Source organism: Athene cunicularia (genome assembly GCF_003259725.1).
Source record: "Athene cunicularia isolate RWA chromosome 12 unlocalized genomic scaffold, athCun1 chr12_part1, whole genome shotgun sequence".
Classification (NCBI taxonomy): Eukaryota; Metazoa; Chordata; class Aves; order Strigiformes; family Strigidae; genus Athene; species Athene cunicularia.
The window spans coordinates 948,653-954,385 of NW_020799116.1; positions in this window are offsets into that span (position 1 = coordinate 948,653).

The window sequence follows — 5,733 nt, forward strand, 5'->3', positions numbered from 1 at the left end:
TCAGTGAAAACCTGCTGGTTTGTCTCTCATTCACATCTCCTCTAAAGTGCAAGTAACTCCCCATACGTTTTTATTGCTTAAGGTACAAAAAGCATTATCCAAACTGTAGATCAAATGAGACTAACCTTCCTTAAAACACAGAGGATATTTTCTTTAGGGGTGGGAAAAGTAAGCCCCAGTTGTGTTGCAAGTCTCCACTGTCTGGATTCAGTGTCCCGTCCCTCCATCCAGGCTGACCTGTTACCCCAGTACTAACCACCACAATCCCCCACTGTAATCAAACACTGCCCTCTTGTGCACTGCAACATCGGCAGAAAAGCCTGCACTTCGGGGCTCAGGGGGGATTTTAAAGCAGCAGTATTTTTACACCTTTCCTTTGTGCATAGTTCCTTCATTTAAAAGGGGATTTCATTTTAAAAAGTCAATAAAAATACTCTTTTGTCAGGCAGCAGCCAAATTAAAGTGAATTTAAAAAGACACCGTTTCAATTTCAAAAGAAAACTGTTTTCATGTACAGAAATAATATTTGTTTGCATTTTTAATACAAAGCAACACCAGCAGTTTACAAGTACCGTGAACCCAACAAGTTTAAGGGGGTTCAGCAAACACTCACATTAGTGCTAGTTGAACTCTCCCAGCCCAGGAGTACTTCCATGACATCAACCACTACAAAAAGGCTTGTGAATATCAATTACATTATGTGAGTTGTATTTTTAATATATTTTCTCCAGAGCAAGGTTCATTATTATATTATTCCGACTTCAAGCTGGCAGCCAAAGTCCTCAAGACTCACCCCTGAGCTCTCTCTGCCCAGCGTGGCATCTGCCAAAGGACACGAGGCACTCTTACCTCCAGAGAGGAACAGTTCCCTCCAACATGCGCACTCAACAGCAAGAGGCCTCCACATAAAAATTTAAGTCGTCTCTATACACACTCTACAGCTATGAAATACTACTTCTTCACCCTCTGGGAACGGAAAAAACAACTGTCATATCTTCACAAAGGTGTCACCAAGCAAAAGTTGATGCTGATGGAAGTGTATTTTCATGACAGTAACGCAAAGGTAACCCTGAGTTTACAAATCCTCTTAGAAGCTTACAACAAACTCAGCAAAACAACTAGTCTGTGATAAAAATACCTTTTTTTTTTTTTGGTGCTGTGTTAATCTTACAAATAATCTGCATCTGACTGAATTTGAAGGATGGTAGCAAGACCACATTTCCCTTGATCTCCCAAGACTGTTTTCATTGTACTCATTTGCATCAGCAAGACATGCTTTTGCTATGCTTATTTCCCCCTCCCCAAGCTCTTGTGTAAGTTCAAAAGTCTTGGCCCCTCCAATGTATCAGGTATGAATTAATACCCTTCCTTAACAGAACACAGCAGCAAAGTGGAAACAGACACTTGCAAGGTAGTTTTCTTTGAAAGGAACTGCGGGGACAAATGGTGACAATGAAGCTCTAGTTATGAAGTAAAAAGGTCAAAGGTTCAGACAGGCATAAGGATTACAAAACTACAAGTTTGTCAGAATTTACCACCCCTACCCGCCCCCCCCGCCAGGTTTAGACAACCAGGGTCAAGCAGTAGCTTTTCAATTAAAACCCTGTATTGGCTGCCCTGTCCTTTGAACTTCGTAGGGGGAAAAAAAAATAGACAACTTTCTTTTCAGAATTTCTTTTGAGGAGCCATCTCAAAATCGAACCGATAAAGGGCCTCTGACAACAGCTCACCTAAGCCACGGCCCGCAGTGTGTGGGGGAAGCGCGGATGAGGTCATCGTGTTCTCCTGGATTAGTGTGCTGACCCTTCGTAGGGCATGAAATTAACCATCAGCCGGGAAAAAAATCTGCTACTGCTTAAACTACTTTGCTACGCAAAGTGGTCTTAAAATGAAATATGGGGATTGAATTTCTTCTGGCAGATTAACTCTTATAACCTCTCAGCAGGCATCCCTTACTGCCAAACTCATTTGAGAAAGCACTCCAGACCCTACTGGATGCACGGGGCTGCGGCAGACTCATGTAAAAGCAACTCTTATTTTATTTGGATGGCGCTAACATCAGTTTTGTGGAGGAACAGAGCGCTGAAATTTAAACAGAAGCTTAAGACAACCCCCATAGGGCTTCAACAAACTGCCCCAGCTCGGTGTGGAATTTTCACCAGACACCACTCGCAATCTCTGCAGCCCCAGAAGCAAGCCGTAACAACAGCACAGCAGTACCGCGTTCTGCAGTCACTCCTTCAGTGCAGGAAGCAAGTTTAAGGCTGATGTGAGCGCTTCCTACTGCTTGTGACAAGCTGAAGAACTGACCCTTAAAATATAGTCATTCAGGTTTGTTTTCTCTGTTTAGCAAGTCAACTATGAACAAACAGAGTATTTGTTGTGCTGCTTGATACATGATAGTTAGACAAGATCCTGCTAGAGCACAGGAAAAGTCTTGAAATTATTGTAAAATAAAATGAGCTCTGTTCTTGCTGTTCAAAAGAATAAGACAAAGAGAAATAGAGGATACAGTCCAAGCCATACAGCTATGCACAACTTAATACCTTCCTGCTACATCAGACACACACGAGTCCCCCGCTGAAGGATAAACCAGTACGGTTTAAACACAAATGAAAGCCATGCGCTAGTAAGCCAAGTGCCTATCATTTATTCCATTCCAACCTTGACTATCACCTTCCAGCTCAAACTTTAAGAAAGTATCTTGGGTGGAACTGTCTGCAACATTTCCAATTCCCAGCATGCAGGTAAAAAAAAAAATAAATCTTTTGATTTAACATTTGATATGCTCTGTTTTCAAGGACAAGCTTTGCAAGAAAAATGTAGCCCCACAGAATGAAATACGACTTCCATTTTCCATTCCATTTGGTTCCTGCTCAAATATTCTGCATTTATTTAATCTTATAGTATTGTCTCTAAGTATCTTGTGAGTGAGAAGTATTTGCAAGGTCAAGCACTAGCCGCCATAGCATGACAAAACCACAATACTGAACTCAGCCATGAAAAAATCCACTTCAAGAATTAGCCAGATACAAAAATATGGTAAAGAATGGTATAATTTAATATGTAAGTAGATTTAGCAGCTTTGTACAGCAAATTAATTAACCCTTAGAGCACTCTGGGAGCACAGAAAAGATGACAGAGAGAAGACAGAATTGCATTAGAAGATAGCCTGCGACATCACTGATGAAAATGACACCCTGGAAGAGCTGAGATGATTGTAAAAAAAATGCTGACTTCCCTCGTGGAGCCACTAAGTAGCTCCTCAGAAGGAACTCCTGGAGCCAATCGCCTCACGGGAGACCTGACTGAACGCTGGTGCCACCGAGCCACAGCAGACAGTGTTCCCATGGGATGGGGTGACTCGAGGGGGAGCCCACCAGTTTACACCATCCTCAACAAAAAGAGAGAACTTCAAATAGTAAGAGCATGCAATGACATTTTCACACCTGTAGCTTCTACTGCAAAAGCTGGATACACATGACTAATACAAATGAGAAGACTGCTTCTTCAGAGCCCTCTGTTGTCATTCACCCTCCAATTCCTCACACCCAGGTCCCTTTCCCAAACCCCTCCTGCCTCTACTTTTTCTGTAGGTTAACTCACACCAACAACTATCACAGAACTTAACTTCAGAAGAGCAGTATTTTAAAGAGGTGTGAGAAATCTGAGGTGCAGAATAGACACAGGAAGATAAAGTCCTTTGCACTTACATTTTATTTAAAAAAAAATATATGGAAAATCTGTAGTAATAATCAGATTCCATCAAAAAGAAAAAAGCAGTAGCATTCCTGGTTGCAAAGACAGTGCTTGGAATGGTGAGCAGCCCTCACCACTCATGATTTGGAAGCAGATGAAAACAATCTAAATTAAAGTGTCATTATCTGAGAGGCCTGGCTACCCATTTCTGAAGACTGGAAGAGTTGACAATATTGAAATCCTGACACCTAAATGCTGAAGGACGTATCCTGTTACACAAGATACACTATACTGCAGTTTGAGTTTCACCAAACCATACCAAAACTGTAAGCACCTAAGCAGTCCCACAGGCACAGATCAGGTTTTATCATCAAGGTTTCACCTTTTAAGCTTGGTAGTAAAAAAAAAAAAAATAATTAAAAATAAGCATCCACTATCAAGATACATCTATGTTATCAAGCAGAAAACTGAAAATTCTAAGTATTAGCACAATACTGCATTTTGTCTACAACTCTTTCTTAATCCATAGTACTGCAGTAAGTCACACTAATCAAATGTTTTCACTAACCTACATAACCTGGTAGAAGAAGCAAGTCTGACATGCCTCTGTGTCTGAATCACTACTTGTAAAGAATCATTTCTGTTGGAAAGAAAACTCTATCATGCTGTCTAGACCACTGTCCCCATCTTTCCCCTCCCAGCATGGCCTATCGATAAAAAAACCTCAGTAACTTCCCCAGCCAATGTGGATAGCTCTGACTAAATGCTTTAAAGCTCTTCCTAACGATAATAGGAAGTAACAAGAAGTCTATGTATTAATCGCCTCAGAGAAGTGTTGGGAATGATCGAAAAATATGTTTTTTCCAAGTTTTCCCATGTCCCCTTCATGAGAAAGTTTACCTCACTCAGATTAGTTGTTTCTGACAGAAAGAAATGTCTGATTACAGGTCACTCTTCAGTATATCCAAGAAAAGTTACCACGTGCCAAAGTAAACTTTGTTCTTTAGAAGATAATCAGGTGCTTCCAATTACTTAAGAATGACAGCTTGATTGTAATGTGCAAAAGACAACAGGTGTCTGGAATTCAGCACACAGCCACTCCTCCCCTGCAGCTGTAGAGCACACATTAATGGTACAGAGCACTTCACTGCTGGTGAAATCGAGAAATAATAATATCCTATCCGAAAGAAATAAAACCAATGCAATGCAGCTACTGCCAAGGCCATGTACAAATAACACATCTGTTCAAAACGGGGTTAATCCATGCATCATCAAAAGGAACTTGGTCTGAACCCCAGTCTAGCTGAGAAGAAACGTAGCCCTGCCTTACAAAACCACCACCTAGCTGACACTAAAGGAGCAGAGGACATGTATAGGAACTGAACTTCGACGGGGCCCTGCAGCCGCAGTTTATCAGTGACCGCTTCGAAGAGCCTGCAGCTGCAGCTCCGGGGTCCCCAGGCAAGCACCAACCACCTCAACTCTTCAAAGCGATGGAAGGGGCTTGTGCTACTTCTCACAGAACAAGGTGAGCTAATCAGAGTGAGCTCTAACACAAGCCAGATCAACCTTCAGATGTCATCTGCCAAGGCTAAAATGAAAAGTTATTAAAACCCACAGAATTATTTCTAAACGTAAGATCATCACATCAGAACTCCCTGGTCTCGCCAAGACGAAAGTCTGGCGGCACAGCCCCGTCCAGCAAGCCCACCACAGCTCTCCAGCCCAGGGAATATCAAACCGACAGCTTCAACGGGCAAGAAAACAGAATGTTCACGCTGCCCTGAAACACCACAGGCAGGTCTCTGCACACAGCCAGGAAAGGCGCTTGCCCAGGTAAGCGTAAGAAGCCTGAGCAGGCCTGAGTGTCCAGAGAGCGCCCAAAGACCCCCCTGCACACGCGCCTTCCCACGGGGTGTTTTATTTTGAGGGGCCGTGACAAAAGAAGCCTAACCCCGCCAGGAGGCCCGCGGAAAACCGGGACACCCCAGGGACGCCTCCCCGCTCCCGGGCCCGGCCCTGGGGGACCTGCGC